The 17,323-nt window shown below is 43.3% G+C and overlaps 1 protein-coding gene across 4 annotated transcripts in view; it reads left to right on the top strand.

Annotated features, from left to right (window-relative positions):
- Nucleotides 1-17,323, top strand: part of LOC122559449 (synaptotagmin-A) — a 638,345-nt gene that overhangs the window by 145,780 nt on the left and 475,242 nt on the right. The gene's annotated exons all lie outside the window — the stretch shown is intronic.

The following is a 17,323-nucleotide window of genomic DNA, read 5'->3' on the forward strand; positions in this document are numbered from 1 at the left end:
GTTAGGTGAAGGCGTAAATGTAGGGGAATTGGTCTGGGTGGGTTGCGTTTCGGCGGGTCGGTGTGGACTTGTTGGGCCGAAGGGCCTGTTTCCACACTGTAAGTAATCTAATCAAAAAAAATTCTTTTGAATGTTCTAGTCAATCCTCCCTCAACTACCCTGTGACTAAACCAGATGAACTAAATATTGCTCTTACTGCTATCTCCAAGACTGTGCTGTGCTCAAGGTTACCAGCCAGGTTTACTTACACAACCATAATTACAGATCCAGAGGATGTCCGAGGGATTTAAAAGTTGTTATATAAATGCAGGTCCTTTTTTTAATGACATTGCCCTGCTCTTAGCAAGTTTACTCATCTGAGTAATTTGCACCATTTCACTTCCGATAAAATTTCCACCATCTATTCAAGTTGACCTGACTTGAATCAATACCAAATTTGACAATTCCACTTCCAACACCCTCATTAAGCTTTCAAATCAGAACTCAGACTGATGAGGCCCAAGTATTGATCTCTGTGCTACTCCACTGGTTATTCATCATCAGCTTGAATAATACCCACTTTCTCAAAGCTTGTAGCTAGTTTTTGATCCATTTCATTGTGTCTCCCTACTTCCATCACCTCTCACATTCATAGCTGGTCTCCTGTGTGGTCTCCGATTTGAACAATAACTATCTGTTATCCATTAGTTCAGTAATGAGACTGGGAAATTAATCATGACAAGAGCTATCCCTCTTTTGGCTTGTCCTGTTACATGGAATGGCCACAATTCTGGTAAACCACTCCTCCTGACCAATCATTATTGGCTATTTTACAGTCGTATCTCAGCACTCATACCCCTGGATGGTTTGCATTACTGACTGTGTTCCTTATTTCTCTGTTGCTGCCAAAATCAATCACCTTCAACTGATAACCTTAACTCCACACCCCTGCTTTTTCCTCATAAGCCTTGATTCCCTTACTGATTAAAAATCGCATGCTTGAAAATATGCAATGTCCCAGCCTTCACAGCCCCCTGTGGTAAAGAACTCCACAGATTCACTCTCCTCTGAGAGAAGAAATTCCTTCTCATATCTGTCTGAAATGGGTGACCCCTTACTCTGAGATGCTGCCCTCTGTTCCTAGACTGTCTCTCAAGAGGAGTCGAGAGTGCAGTGCTGGAAAAGCACAGCAGGCCAGGCAGCAGTCCCTCAAGGGGAAACAACCTTTCCACATCCAGCCTGTCAAGTCCCCTCAGAATCTTGTCTGTTTCATTAAGGTTGAATTGCATTGAGTACAGGTCCAACCTTATCAACCCCTCTTCATAAGGCATTCCCTCCAAAGTCGGGACCAGCCAAGTGAACCTTCTCTGGCCTGTCTCCAATGTCAGTATATCTTTCCTTAGGCAAGGGGCCCAAAACTGTTCACAATATTCCAGCTGTGGTCTGACCTGTTCCTTGTATAGTTTGAAAAAACCTTTCTGACTGTTATACTCCATTCCCATTGAAACAAAGGCAAACATTCCCTTCACCTTCCCTATTACCTGATGGACTTAGATGCTGACTTTTTGTGAAACATAGGTAAAGATTCCTCTGTGCTGTTTCTTTCTGCAGTCATTCTCCATTTAAAATAACATTCAGCTCCTCGAATCTTCCAGTTAAAGTGAGTTTCCACCACATTGTATTGAGGAACCCACCATACCTGTTGTATTTCCTACACTACAATAGTTTTCTTCTCGGTCAGAGGTTTCTCGAGATCAGGAGTTCAGAGGTGGTTCTGGAGGCCAATGTGGGACTTTCAGATGCTGTCATATTTCCATTGACCTCCTGGTAGTCTCCTGTATGAGGAAGTTCTGAATTAAGCAGTTTATTGGGGTCCGGGTGTCAGGGATGTAATTGCTGCAGGTTCATAGCTCTTTGAAAGTGGAGTCACAGATAGTCAGGATGGGCAAGAAGACATTTGGTATGCTTTCCTTTATTAGTCAGTGCATTGAGTACAGGAGTTGGGAGGTCATGTTGTGGTTGTGCAGGACATTGGTTAGGCCACTGTTGGAATATTGTGTGCAATTCTGGTCTCCTTGCTATAGGAAAGATGTTGTGAATCTTGAAAGGTTGTGGGTGGCACGGTGGCACAGTGGTTAGCACTGCTGCCTCACAGCGCCAGAGACCCAGGTTCAATTCCCGACTCAGGCGACTGACTGTGTGGAGTTTGCACATTCTCCCCGTGTCTGCGTGGGTTTCCTCCGGGTGCTCCGGTTTCCTCCCACAGTCACAAAGATGTGCGGGTCAGGTGAATTGGCCATGCTATATTGCCCATAGTGTTAGGTTAAAGGGGTAAATGTAGGGGTATGGGTGGGTTGCGCTTCGGCGGGTCGGTGTGGACTTGTTGGGCCGAAGGGCCTGTTTCCACACTGTAAGTAATCTAATCTAATCTAATCTAAAAAAAAAGGGTGTTTCCAGGGTTGGAGGATTTGAGCTACAGGGAGACACTGAACAGGCTGGGGCTGTTTTCCCTGGAGCATCAGAGGCTGAGGGGTGACTTCATAGAGATTTATAAAATCATGAGGAGCATGGGTAGGGTGTAAGCCAAGGTCTTTTCCCCAGAATGAGAATGTTCAAAACCAGAGGGCATAGGTTTAGGGTGAGAGGGGAAAGATTTAAAAGGGACTTAAGAGACAATTTGTTAATGCTGAGGGTGGTGCGTATGTGGAATGAGCTGCCAGAGGAAGTGCTGGAGGCTGGTATAATTGCAACATTTAAAAAGCTTTTGGATGGGTATATGAATAGGAAGGGTTTAGAGGGATATGGGCCAGGTACTGGCAAATGGGACTAGATTAATTTAGAATATATGGTCAGCATGGACGAGTTGGACCGAAGGGTCTGTTTCTATGCTGTGACTATGACTATGACTCTATGACATATGCTGCACTGCAGAATTGCTTTTCAGTGATTACAATGTATCCATGCTGGCTATGTTAGCTTGGGAGTGGACATTACTTTTGAATAAATTTCCAGAACAGGATTTAAAGAATTACAACAATGATTACAAAAGTAAAATTCTCCAAGAATACTGGTAATTTCCCTTATTGGTGCTTCATCAGGGATCTTGAGTATTCTGTAATTAGATTAGATTCCCTACTGTGTGGAAACAGGCCCTTCGGCCCAACCAGTCCACACCGACCCTCTGAAGAGCAACCCACCCAGACCCATTTCCCTCTGACTAATGCACCTAACACTATGCACAATTTAGCATGGCCAATTCACCTAACCTGCACATCTTTGGAGTGTGGGAGGAAACTGGAGCACCCGGAGGAATCCCATGCAGACATGGGGAGAATGTGCAAACTCCACACAGACAGTCACCCGAGGCTGGAATCAAACCTGGGACCCTGGTGCGGTGAGGCAGCAGTGCTAACCACTGAGCCACCGTACCACCCCCGAACCACTGTGCCGCCCCAATTATATTTCACAATCTTCAGACTCGTTATAACAGCTCTGACTGTTTCCATTCAGTGTGCGTGCTCCCCTTCCTAGTCCTCAGTCTGAGGGTGACACTCCTATCCAACTCACAGTCACAAGCTCCCATCAAGTGGGCCAGACAGCTGCGTGTGGAGCTCGAGAAAGTTCAGATCTGAGATGTGGAGCTGGATTCTGAGTTGTAGAATGCTGCTCCATGTCAGGGAAGGGGAAAGTTACCTGGGTACTCTTTCCAGACAAGCAGATTCAGCATTGTTTCCAGTAGGATAGATCATTCCTGACAAACCTACTCAAATTCTTTGAGGAGATAACAAGCAGGATAGATGAAGGGGAACCAGTGGATATAATATATTTGAATTTTCAGAAATCAGATCCAGAAAATGGTCAGGTCTAAAACATTAGTCTACATAATATGATAAGAGCCCATAGTGGAGGACTGGTGAACTAATAGGAGACAGAGGGTTGGGATAAGGAGGGCATTTTCAGGCTGTCAACTGTAACTAGTGGAGTGCCACAAGAATCAGTGATAAAGCCACAATTGTGTGTGTGTGTGTGTGTATATACACACACAATAATGGCCTAAAGGATGTCGAAAGCAAATGTACTATCGCCAAGTCTGTGCCTGACACAAAACCAGGTGAAATGGTAAGTGGTGTGCATGGCACACACAGAGTGTGCAGAGGAATTTAGGCAGGGTAAGTGAGTGGACAGAAATTTGGCTTTAGGAATTTAACTCTTGATTGCTCCTGAAATGGGCTAGACACCCTGTTTCAAGGCAATTAGGGGCATTCACCAAATGCTGGCACATCCTATGAAAGAATAAAAACAGAGGAAAAATAAATGTGGCTCTAATACATACCATCCATGCCATAACTGAATGACAGATCTGGCCAGAGGGGCTGAATGGCCTCTTCCTGCCCTTACATTTATATTTATTGAACCCTCCATAGCTCATTACTTTACAGATACCCAGCAACCTCAAATTGACCCAAATCTCACAAGCCTTTTATTGGAACAAATCCACAGTTGACACTTTGTTTGATATACTTCCCTTCCTTATAATTTCTCCTTTTATCTCTGTATTTGATAACACCAATTGTTGATTCCTCCTTTCTCATTTTTCTTTAAGTTAATTAATGATGCTTTTACTTATTTCTCATAGTTTTCCAGTATTGCATACCCACATTTAATTTCATAAACTAACCCTAATTTGCATGCATGCTTTCTTTGTAGCCAGGTTAGTCTGATTTATAATGCAAATTGCAGTTAGTTGAGGTGATAATGTGAATGGAATAGTAACAAGCTCTTTAATTACAGTATCTAAGACCATGAATAGGGACCATTAATAAACCTGTGCAGATATATTAAACACTTGCCTTTAACCTAAGCAATCTAATCCTCCCAGGCCCTTTTACATATCAATACATCTCATTTATAACACATTACATTGAGTTTGAAATACTCCATTATATTCATCATATTTAAATTCATATTCTAATTATGGAGTTCATGTACATTACCTAGCATTATCTGGCAACCAAGTAAACTCCATTCTATGAAGGGACAGTGATGAGCAATGTTGGAGAATGATACTGACAGACCAAACATTGTGCAGACTTGTACAACATGTACAAATTAATCATTTCATTCTCTTAATAATTTACATTGTTACATTTCTTTTCACTGCAATCTCAAGAGAAAGTCAGTTCGGACAGATAGATTGTGATTGATATGATCAATTAGTATTGGCTCATTTCTTGCAAAGGTTAAGGCTTTTTACTGTGTTCTCCAACTTTTACTGTTTTACTCCCCTCACCCTTCAGCCCAAATGTTTTCAGTTGTGTACTTTGCAGGAAAGTAAAGTTAGAGAGTTCATGGTGCAGGATCTGCTGAGCAAATCCATCTCCTTAACCAATGAGATTTAAGAATTGAGACAAAAGCAGAGATAGGAAATCAGATCCACAAATCAAGAGTGAGAAGAAAGAAAGTTTGGTTAAATAAAGAGAAAAGAGAACAGGCAAATGAAAAAAAAATTTAAAAGTCAAAATCTTCAACTGATGTCCCCTCCCTGAAGGTTAAGACCTCCCATTTTAAATGTTCATGTCCTGGGTTAGTAAGGTTGGTTTGACTGTCACTCACAACCACCACGTTGCTAACAGGGCACTTTCCTCAGTTTCCCACAGTAAGTTTAATGGAAAATTAATGCACAAGTGCAGCATCAATGTGAGCACCACCAAACTGGCTAGGGACAGTTACATCAGACTTAGCATTTCCATAAAACTAACAATAGAGCAATGTGACTCCACCTGAAAATTGTAGTGATTTTGAATGAATAGGGATTTCTTCCTCATATTCTAATGATCTATGTTGCTCAGATACTGGAAGTAAGAGCAAGTGTAGGCCTTTCCGCTCTTTGCGACTGCCCTGCCATTTAATATGTTCAGGGCTGACATCCAACTCAGTCTCCTGTTTGCACTTTCTCCATATATCCTTAGATTCCTTTAGCCCTAGAAAATTCACACTCGATTGGTTTTTCTTAAATCTTTCACCATCTCTGGACAACCCAGTGTTGGACTGACAATGAAATGTATTCATTTTTATCATGGCAGTGACACAGCAGCTGAATTGTACACAGCAAGATCCCACAAAAGTGACGTGATATTGTGCAGATGTCTCTATTTTGGTGACGTCAATTCAGACACGGTGGGTAACTACTCATCTTCAAAATAAGGCCAAACGATCTTTTAGATGTTGCTGGGAGGGCCATTGGCTGGAGAGTCCAAGACGGAGGATGGGAAAAACTTCTGGCGATAACAGACAGCTCCTTTTTTGAGGTATTTTAGGTGCTGGAGGTGATTTCCTCAAATTCCCGGAGCAGCAATTTCTGTTTTATATGCTGTTGCATTGTTTTGGAACATTGGAGAAAACAAAAGTCAAAACAACAGCAATTTTAAAAGGGAGAGGAACAGACAAAGGCACCAGATGGAATGTGCAGGAGAGAGAGAGAAAGAGAGAAAGAAAGCCACACTGCTAACTGACACAGCAGTGAATGTGCACAGTTACTGCCTTTGCTGTTTGAATTCATGTATCGCTGGACATTGGAGTGCATCTGGGAAAATTAACAAACAATAAAATTCACAATTAATTTTGGAGGAACCTGTTTGGGAGAGGTCACAGCACAGAGACAGATAAGTGAATAGTTTAAGGTGTGGCCTTACAGTAAGTCTGCAGTTATGAGTAGAGTGGATTCTTTCTTGATTATATGTTTTTTGATATATGTCTCTTGATTAAACTTAAAATATAAGCCATAAGTATTAATTTAACCTAGAGCAGTGTTTTGTAGAGGAATGAGACAGTGCTATTTTCTGGGTCTGTAGATTGAAAGAAGCAAAAATGGGCTTTAGTAGAGCAATATGCACTTCTTGTCGGATGTGGGAGTTTAGGGAGAGTTTACAGGTTACTGAGGATTATACCTGCAATAAATGCCGTTAGTTGGGAATCCTATCAGATCGAATGGATTAGTTGAAGAGACATTTAGAGGCAATGAGGAATTTACAAGAGCAAGGAGATGTGATGGATGGCATTTATAGGAAGGGGGGAAAGTCGCAGATACGGTCAAATAGATGGGTTAACAGCAGTAAAGCTAAGAGGTAGGCAGGTAGTACAGGAGACATCTGTGGCTATCCCCATTTCAAACAAGTATGCTGTTTTGGAAATTGTTGGGGGGGGGGGGGGGTGATGGATTATCAGGGGAATGTAACACGAACAGCCAACTTTCTGGTATTGAGACAGACTCTAATACAATGAGGGGTATGTTGGGTACCAAGAGATAAATTGTGTTGAGGAACTCTCTAGTCTGAGGCACAGACAGACGTTTCTGTGGCCTGCAGCAAAAAATCAGAATGGTGTGTTGCTTCTCTGGTGCCAGGATCAAGGATGTCTCAGAGGGTGCAGAATGTTCTCACGGGGAGAGGGGGCCAGCAGAGGTCATTGTCCACATTGGAACCAACGACATAGGAAGGGAAAAGGTTGAGATTCTGAAGGGAGATTACAGAGAGTTAGGTAGAAATTTAAAAAGAAGTCCTCGAGGGTAGTAATATCTGGATAGTGAGAGCAGGAATAGGAGGATAGAGCAGATGAATGCATGGCTGAGGAGCTGGTGTATGGGAGAAGGGTTCACATTTTTGGATCATTGGAATCTCTTCTGGGGTAGAAGTGACCTGTACAAGAAGGACGGATTGCACATAAATTGGAAGGGAACTAATATACGGGCAGGGAGATTTGCTAGAGCTGCTCAGGAGGATTAAACTAGTAAGGACGGAGGTGGACCCAGGGAGATAATGAAAAAAGAGATCAATTTGAGACTAGTACAGTTGAGAACAGAAACGAGTCAAACAGTCAGGGCAGGCAGGGACAAAGCAGAGAACAAGGTAGGACTGATAACTTAAACTGCATTTATTTCAATGCCAAGGGCCTAACAGGGAAGGCAGATGAACTCAGGGCATGGTTAGGAACATGGGACTGGGATATCATAGCAATTACAGAAACATGACTCAGGAATGGGCAGGACTGGCAGCTTAATGTTCCAGGATACAAATGCTACAGGAAGGATAGAAAGGGAGGCAAGAGAGGAGGGGGAGTGGCATTTTTGATAAGGGATAGCATTACAGCTGCACTGAGGGAAGATATTCCCAGAAATACATTCAGGGAAGTTATTTGGGTGGAACTGAGAAATAAGAAAGGGATGATCACCTTATCGGGATTGTATTATAGACCCCCTAATAGTCAGAGGGAAATTGAGTAACAAATTTGTAAGGAGATCTCAGTTATATGTAAGAATAATAGGGTGGTTATGGTAGGGGATTTTAACTTTCCAAACATAGACTGGGACTGCCACAGTTTTAAGGATTTAGATGAAGAGGAATTTGTTAAGTGTGTACAAGTAGATTTTCTGATTCAGTATGTGGATGTACCGACTAGAGAAGATGCAAAACTTGACCTACTCTTGGGAAATTAGATTAGATTACTTACAGTGTGGAAACAGGCCCTTCGGCCCAACAAGTCAACACTGTTCCACCGAAGCGCAACCCAGCCAGACCCGTTCCCTTACATTTACCCCTACACCTAACACTACAGGCAATTTAGCATGGCCAATTCAACTAACCCGCACATTTTTGGACTGTGGGAGGAAACCGGAGCACCCGGAGGAAACCCACGCAGACACGGGGAGAACGTGCAAACTCCACACAGTCAGTCGCCTGAGGCGGCAAATTGAACCTGGGTCTCTGGCGCTGTGAGGCAGCATTGCTAACCACTGTGTCACCGTGCTGCCCATAATAAGGCAGGGCAGGTGACTGAGGTATCAGTGGGGTAGCACTTTGGGGCCCCAAACCATAATTCTATTAGTTTTAAAATAGTGATGGAAAAGGATAGACCAGATCTAAAAGTTGAAGTTCTAAATTGGAGAAAGGCCAATTTTGATGATATTAGGCAAGAACTTTCGAAAGCTGATTGGGGGCAGATGTTCGCAGGTAAAGGGACGTCTGGAAAATGGGAAGCCTTCAGAAATGAGATAATAAGAATCCAGAGACAGTATATTCCTGTCAGGGTGAAAGGAAAGGCTGGTAGGTATAGGGAATGCTGGATGACTAAAGAAATTGAGGGTTTGGTTAAGAAAAAGAAGGAAGCATATGTCAGGTATAGACAGGATAGATCAAGTGAATCCTGAGAAGAGTATAAAGGCTGTAGGAGTATACTTAAGAGGGAAATCAGGAGGGCAAAAAGGGGACATGAGATAGCTTTGGCAAATAGAGTTAAGGAGAAACCAAAGGGATTTTACAAATACATTAAGGACAAAGGGGTAACTAGGGAGAGAATAGGGTCCCTCAAAGATCAGCAAGGCGGCCTTTGTGTGGAGCCACAGGAGATGGGGGAGATACTAAATGAGTATTTTGAATCAGTATTTACTGTGGAAAAGGACATAGAAGATATAGACTGTAGGGAAATAGATGGTGACATCTTGAAAAATGTCCATATTACAGACGAGGAAGTGCTAGATGTTTTGAAATGCATAGAAGGGAATAAGTCCCCAGGACCTGATCCGCTATTCCCTCGAAGTCTGTGGGAAGCAAGGGAAGTGATTGCTGGGCCTCTTGCTGAGATATTTGTATCATCGATAGTCACAGGTGAGGTGCCAGAAGACTGGAGATTGGCTAACGTGGTGCCACTGTTTAAGAAGGGTGGTAAGGACAAGCCAGGGAACTATAGACCAGTGAGCCTGATGTTTATAGTGGGCAAGTTGTTGGAGGGAATCCTGAGGGGCAGGATGTACATGTATTTGGAAAGGCAAGGACTGATTAGGGTTTGGTCAATGTGGCTTTGTACATCGGAAATCATGTCTCACAAACTTGATTGAGTTTTTTGAAGAGGTAACAAAGAGGATTGATGAGGGCAGAGTGGTAGACATGATCTATATGGACTTCAGTAAGGTGTTCGACAAGGACATGGGAGACTGATTCGCAAGGTTAGATCTCATGGAATACAGGGAGAACTAGCCATTTGGATACAGAACTGGCTCAAAGGTAGAAGACAGAGGGTAGTGGTGGAGGGTTGTTTTTCAGACTGGAGGCCTGTGACCATTGGAGTGCCACAAGGATCGGTGCTGGGTCCTCTACTTTTTGTCATTTACATAAATTATTTGGATCTGAGCATAAGAGGCACAATTAGTAAGTTTGCAGATGACACCAAAATTGGAGGTGTAGTGGACAGCGAAGAGGGCTACCTCAGATTACAACAGGATTTTGATCAGATAGTCCAATGGGCAGATAGAGTTTAATTTAGATAAATGCAAGATGCTTCATTTTGGGAAAACAAATCTTAGCAGGAATTATACACGTAATGGTAAAATCCTAGGGAGTGTTGCTGAACAAAGAGACCTTGGAGTGCAGGTTCATAGCTCCTTGAAAGTGGAGACGCAGGTAGATGGGATAGTGAAGAAGATGTTTGGTATGTTTTCCTTTATTGGTCAGAGGACAGAGTACAGGAGTTGGGAGGTCATGCTGTACAGGACATTGGTTAGGCCACTGTTGGAATACTGTGTGCAATTCTGGTCTCCTTTCTATCGGAAAGATGTTGTGAAAGTTGAAAGGGTTCAGAAAAGATTTACAAGGATGTTGCCAGGGTTGGAGGATTTGAGGTATAGGAGAGGTTGATTAGGTTTTCTCTGGAGCATCAGAGGCTGAGGGGTGACCTTATAGAGGTTTATAGAATCATGAGGGGCATGGATAGGATAAATAGACAAAGTATTTTCCCTGGGTTGGGGGAGTCAAGAACTAGACGGCATAGGCTTAGGGTGAGATGGGAAAGATATAAAAGAGACCTAAGGGGCAACGTTTTCTCACAGAGGGTGGTACGTGTATGGAATGAGCTGCCAGAGGAAGTGGTGGGAGCTGGTACAATTGCAACATTTAAGAGGCATTTGGATGGGTATATGAATAGGAAGGGTTTGGAGGGATATGGGCTGGGTGCTGGCAGGTGGGACTAGATTGGGTTGCGATATCTGGTCGGTATGGACGGGTTGGACCGAAGGGTCTGTATCCTTGCTGTACATCTCCATGACTCTATGTGAAGGAGTGTAGCATGCCCTAGTACAACATTGGAGGTGTTTATGTGGCATTTGGACTCAAGTCTTTGGTGTGGAACTTGAGTGACAATTTTCAGATTAGAAATGTAATTGAAATTGCAATCTAATCTGGAAGGTTAGACCATGAGTCATAATAAAACCTTTGGCTCTTGTAACAGCAAAAGATATTATTTCAAGGCTTAGAAATATTAGAAATTGATATCCCAAATAATATACTCGATATAGAGAATGGAAATGAAATCAGTGGATCTCACCTTGTGGTATCTGGTCTGTTAATTAAATGAAATACTCTGTCAGTCAATAACAAGACTTGGATAAAATTGTTACTGGCTGAAACTTGTTTTATAATCAATTGTCTTTAAAGATCACAAGCTTTGAAATGACCCAGTGGTAATGAGACTTTACTCATGAAGAACTTAAAACACCAGTTTTGTTTTGCAGTCTCGGTAGATATTAGTGATTCATTATTGTGATGTTACATTTGTTACTCCAGGAACCCTGATTAACAACTAATGAAATCATAAAATCCCAACAAGACAAGCTGAGAATTTCAATCAATGTTGAGGCAAATATTGTGAATTGTTCTGAAAGTCTGATTGATTCACCAGCTGAAAAGACACAGTCGTCCTTACCAGCTCTGACATATAGGTGACTCCAGGTCTTCATCCGCACTCTCATGTGGCTGACAGTTGGAGGACCTCACACCATCATGTCAGAGGATTTGGGGAGAAGGCGACCAACATTAGTTTTTCCAGTGATCCTGATTTTCCAGGAACAAATAAAATCTAGGTTGAACATGGAAACTACAGCAGAGGCGAGTCTCACATTGGTGGTTGGGAATCTATTGGAGACAGGACAGGATTTACGTACATCTGGAAAAGCCTACTTAAAACAGTCAGCATGGCTTTGTGCAGGTCATGTCTTACTAACTAGATTGAACTTTTCAAAGATTTGACAGAGGTGATCAATGACGGTAGAGCAGTGGGTGCTGTTTACATGCATTTATAGTAAGGCTTTTGACAAGGTCCCTCATGGTCGGTCATCCAGAAGATGAAGGTGCATGGGATCCAAGGTGACTTGGCCACGTGGATTCAGAATTGGCTTGCCAATAGAAGGCAGAGGGTAGTGGTGGAAGGGTGTTTTTCAGGCTGGCGGTCCGTGACTCGTGGTGTTCCACAAGGGTCCGTACTGGGACCTCTGCTGTTTGTCATATATCTAAATGATTTGGATGGAAACATAGATGGGTGGGTTAGTAAGTTTGCAGACGATACAAAGATCGGTGGAGTTGTGGATAGTGTCAAAGATTGTCAAAGGATATGGGGGATATAGATCAGTTGCAGATATGGGCAGAGAAATGGCAGATACAGGTTAATCTGGTTCAGTGTGAGATGCTGCACTTTCAGAGATCGAATGTTAAGGAAAATGATACAGTTAATGACAAGACCCTGAACAGCATTGACGTACAGAGGGATCTTGGGGTTCAAGTCACGCGAGTAGATACAGTGGTGAAAAAGGATTAAGGCATGCTTGTCCTTATTGGTTGGGGAATTGAATGCAAGAGTCAGGATGTCATGTTGCAGCTTTATGAAATATTGGTTAGGCCGCACTTAGAGTATTGTGTTCAATCTGGTCACCACATTACAGGAAGGATGTGGAGGCTTTGGAGAGGTTTACAGGATGCTGTCTGGATTAGAGGGTATGAGCTAGAAGGAGAGGCTAGAAAAACTCGGATTGTTTTCTCTGGAGCAGCGGAGGCTGAGGGGAGACTTGATAGAAGTTGATAAAATTATGCATAGATAAGATTGATGGTCAGAATCTTTTTCTCAGAGTTGAGATGTCTAAAACTATGAGGCATGCTTTTAAGGTGAGAGAGGGAATGTTCAAAAGGAGATGTGAGGGACAGGTGTTTTACACAGAGAGCAGTAGGAGTCTGGAACGCGCTGCCTGGGATGATGATGCAGGCAGATACAATTGGGACATTTAAAGGTTTTTTAGATAAGTACATGAATATGCAAGGAACGGAGAGATATGGACTAATGGCAGGCAGAAGGGATTAGTTTAATTTGGAGTCATGTTCAGCGCAACAACGTGGGTCGAAGAGTCTGTTCCTGTGCTGTGCTGTCCCATGTTGTACAGAGGTACCGCTGACCCGATCCTGATTGGAGATGTGTGATGAACCTTGCCTGCCAATCACATCGGAGAGTCACACTGCTGTAAGGGGCTGTATGATACTGTGCACAGAATACTGTAACATTGTGATGAGATGGTGGTGTTGTGGTAGTATCACTGGGCTAGAAAACCATGATAATGCTCTGTTCTCGTGAATTCAAATCCCTGTGTAGCAGTGAATTCAGCAAATCAGTTGTGGTGACCACCAAGTGCTTATTGTAAAAACCCATCTGCTTCAGTCATATCCTTCAGGGAAGGAAATCTGCTATCCTTCCCTGGTCTGGACCAAATGTGACTCCAGACCCATACTACAGTGGCTGAGTTTTCTCTGGCCAAATGGGACTGGACAATAAGCATTGGTCTTGGCAGCAAAATCCACATCCTGTGAAGGAATTATTTTTAATGAGCTTCCACTCACAGCTTTGTCCCCTTGAGTCATTATCACCCTGGAATGTTAAACAAACTACAAACAGTACGTATTGGAGAAACTCAGTGGGTCTGGCAGATTCTGTGGAGACAGAAGCAGAGTTAATGTTTCAGGTGCAGTGACCCTTCTTCAGAATTTGTTAACCTGGTGTCTTCACCTTTGCAGCTGTGGGATTCCTGAGGTTCCTGACACAGTGAAATGAAACAAAGAGGGAGGAGGTAGAGAGTTTACTGAGCTCTGGGAATCATATTTAACTCCACGAGCAACTCACTGAGGAAGACGCCATTTGACAGAGCATATCGGCCAGGTGGCTGAAAGATCACATCAACCAGAATCAGATAGGAGTTACATTACATATGGTCTTGTCTCCAGTTTATCTCCTGTAGCTGGTGTGAGTGTGTTGAATGGTGTTTCTGTGGCCCAGAGATCAGAGCTGAGATGGAACTGTGCTGTGCTTATGAGTTCAGTAGTTCAGGGAGGAGGTAAAATGACTGGTCTGCATATCACAAAGTATTGGAAAATAGTGATTAAGATTGTCTTTTTTTTGTTCACAATGGTAATCAGCAAAAAAACTGAATGTGTGGAAAAGATTAAATAATTGCTACTGGCTGAGAGGTGGAGTGGGCGGCTGGAGAATTTAAGCAGCTGGCTTCCTTCAGTGAGTGCAAGCCGCATTGAAATTCACAGTCCATGAAGAAGGTAACCATTACAGGGTAAAAAATCCCTTTCCACCCCCACAGCCAAGTAAGATCGAGACAGATCGGCCCATTGATGGAGATTAATTTTGCAGCCACCTTTTCAAAATGCAGCTGTTCAAGATAATTGGAGAGAAATTCACTGCACGAAGTGCAGATTGTGCTCCACTTCACTTCCTCTTTCCCTCAGACATCTCATGCAGTTTATACCCTCCCACAATTTCCTTCACCTCTGGTGACAGAACAATGTGCATTCATCACCCATTACACACACTTGAGAACATAATCAAAGTTTATATTCCCAGTGCACTATTAAGGAAGTGCCACCTTCTCAGAGAGTCAGTGCTGAGGGAGTGCTGCACTGTCAGAGGGTCAGTGCTGAGGGAGTGCCGCACTGACAGAGGGTCAGTGCTGAGGGAGTGCTGCACTGTCAGAGGGTCAGTACTGAGGGAGTGCTGCACTGTCATTGAGTCAGTGCTGAGGGAGTGCCACACTGTCAGAGAGTCAGTGCTGAGGGCGTGCTGCACTGTCAGAGGGTCATTGCTGAGGGCGTGCTGCACTGTCAGAGGGTCAGTACTGAGGGAGTGCTGCACTGTCAGAGGGTCAGTGCTGAGGGAGTGCCGCACTGTCAGAGAGTCAGTGCTGAGGGAGTGCTGCACTGTCAGAGGGTCAGTACTGAGGGCGTGCTGCACTGTCAGAAAGTCAGTGCTGAGGGAGTGCTGCACTGTCAGAGGGTCAGTGCTGAGGGAGTGCTGCACTGTCAGAGGGTCAGTACTGAGGGAGTACTGCACTGTCAGAGGGTCAGTACTGAGGGAGTGCCGCACTGTCAGAGGGTCAGTGCTGAGGGAGTGCTGCACCGTCGGAGGGTCAGTACTGAGGGAGTACTGCACTGTAAGAGGGTCAGTGCTGAGGGAGTACTGCACTGTCAGATGGTCAGTGCTGAGGGAGTGCTGCACTGTCGGAGGGTCAGTGCTGAAGGAGTGCCGCACTGTTGGAGGGTCAGCGCTGAGGGAGTGCTGCACTATCTTAGGGTCAGTGCTGTGGGAGTGCCACACTGTCAGAGCTGCCATCTTTCTGATGTGGTATTAAATTGAGACGCCTTCATTAAGTGGATGTAAAAGATCTCATGGCCCTGATTGGAAGAACAACAAGTGTTTCCGGGCTCATATTTGTTCCTGATATAAACATTTTTGATTCTCCTGTCATATGTCCCATTTGTATTTGTGTGGGAGCTTGCTGTATATAAATTGGCTGTTATGTTCTCTACATTACACCTGGAATACACATCACATTGTACTTTATTGGCTGTCAAACACTTTGGGACATCCAGAAACCAAGAACAATACTTTATAAAGACAAGTTCGCTTTGTTTTCCCAAATTCCATTCTCTTCGTCATAAATTCATACCTCCATCTTTTAGCTGAACACACTCTTTCATTTTTTTATCTTCACAGCAAATGGCCCAATTTATAAAATTGCTATTAATGTGGTATTTTGCTTAGTTGTTTTCCCATACAAGTCATTGTCCTTATTTCATGATGACAGATGTTTTTTCACAATTAATCTTCTGAACAACCCCACAATAATCTGGATACAATCTACTCTGAGTAGCACTGAGTCCTCAGCTGATTTACAGCAGACAGCTCCCTCGCCCATAGGACCCTTTGCCCCATTATGCACCAATATTAATTTTGCAAGGCAGAAAATATGTTTGAGCAGCTGCTGTTGCGATGTATTGTGTGACGGCTGTTCAGTAATAACCATTGTGTTTTGAATTTGTTTCTCAAAGGAAACAATGGTCTCGGCTGTAAATAGAAGCTGCTATTGTACTCACTTCAGTGATCTGATTAACATTCGGCTGGTTTGTTAGTGGATTATAACATCATCCTTGTCAACTGTTCAGTGAAGTACTCATTTGGAGCAAGAAACACATTTTTAGATCTGATGTAAAAATTCCAAAAGTGTGCTGTCCAGAATCTGTTTTCGAGTCATTGGAACTCACCTATGATTGCACAGTGCGCAGCACCATTCATGACTCCTCAGACACTGAAGCAGTCAGTGTCCAAATACAGAAAGACCTGGATAATATCGCTGACAATTGGCGAACCAATAACCTGCTGCTCTTTGCCTCCTGGTTATCGGTTCCTGTAGTAATGGGAACAGTTTCTGACTCTCTCCCCTATCTGTGCCCTTCATAAGTCATGATATATTACAATTTTACTTTGCTGTTTGAAGGGTTTGGTATTTTGTAATTGATGAACTTTAGAGGTGAATTAATTTTTATTTCATGAGAGGGAAAGTTTTACCATAGCACTGCAAATAACTGTGTGCTCATGAAATAGACTCCCAATACATCTTCAACTCAAAAACTACCTTCCCCAATTGATAAACACAAGGGGCGACCTGATAGAACAAAGAACATAGAACATAGAATGTTACAGCGCAATACTCCAGGTGCAGCCTTACCAGTGTCTTGTACAGCTGAAACACGACCATGTGGCTCCGAAACTCAATCCCCCTACCAATAAACACTAACATACCATATGCCTTCTTAACAACCCTACCAACCTGGGTGGCAACTTTCATGGATTTATGCACCTGGACACCAAGATCTCTTTGTTCGTCGACACTACCAAGAATTTTACCATTAGCCCAGTACTCTGCATTCCTGTTACTTCTTCTGAAGTGAACTACCTCACACTTTTCCACATTAAACTCCATTTGCCACTTCTCAGCCCAGCTCTTCATCTTATCTATGTCCCTCTGTAACCCACAACATCCCTCAGCACTATCCACCAACTCTGCCTACCTTAGTGTCTTCCGCAAATTTACTAACCTATCCTTCTATGTCCACAGCCAGACTATTTATAAAAATGACAAACAGCAATGGCCCCAAAACAGATCCTTGTGGCACACCACTGGCAACTGAACTCCAGG

This window comes from Chiloscyllium plagiosum, unplaced genomic scaffold (genome assembly GCF_037043375.1).
Source record: "Chiloscyllium plagiosum isolate Xiang-an unplaced genomic scaffold, Cpla_swu_hap1 HiC_scaffold_19, whole genome shotgun sequence".
NCBI lineage: Eukaryota > Metazoa > Chordata > Chondrichthyes > Orectolobiformes > Hemiscylliidae > Chiloscyllium > Chiloscyllium plagiosum.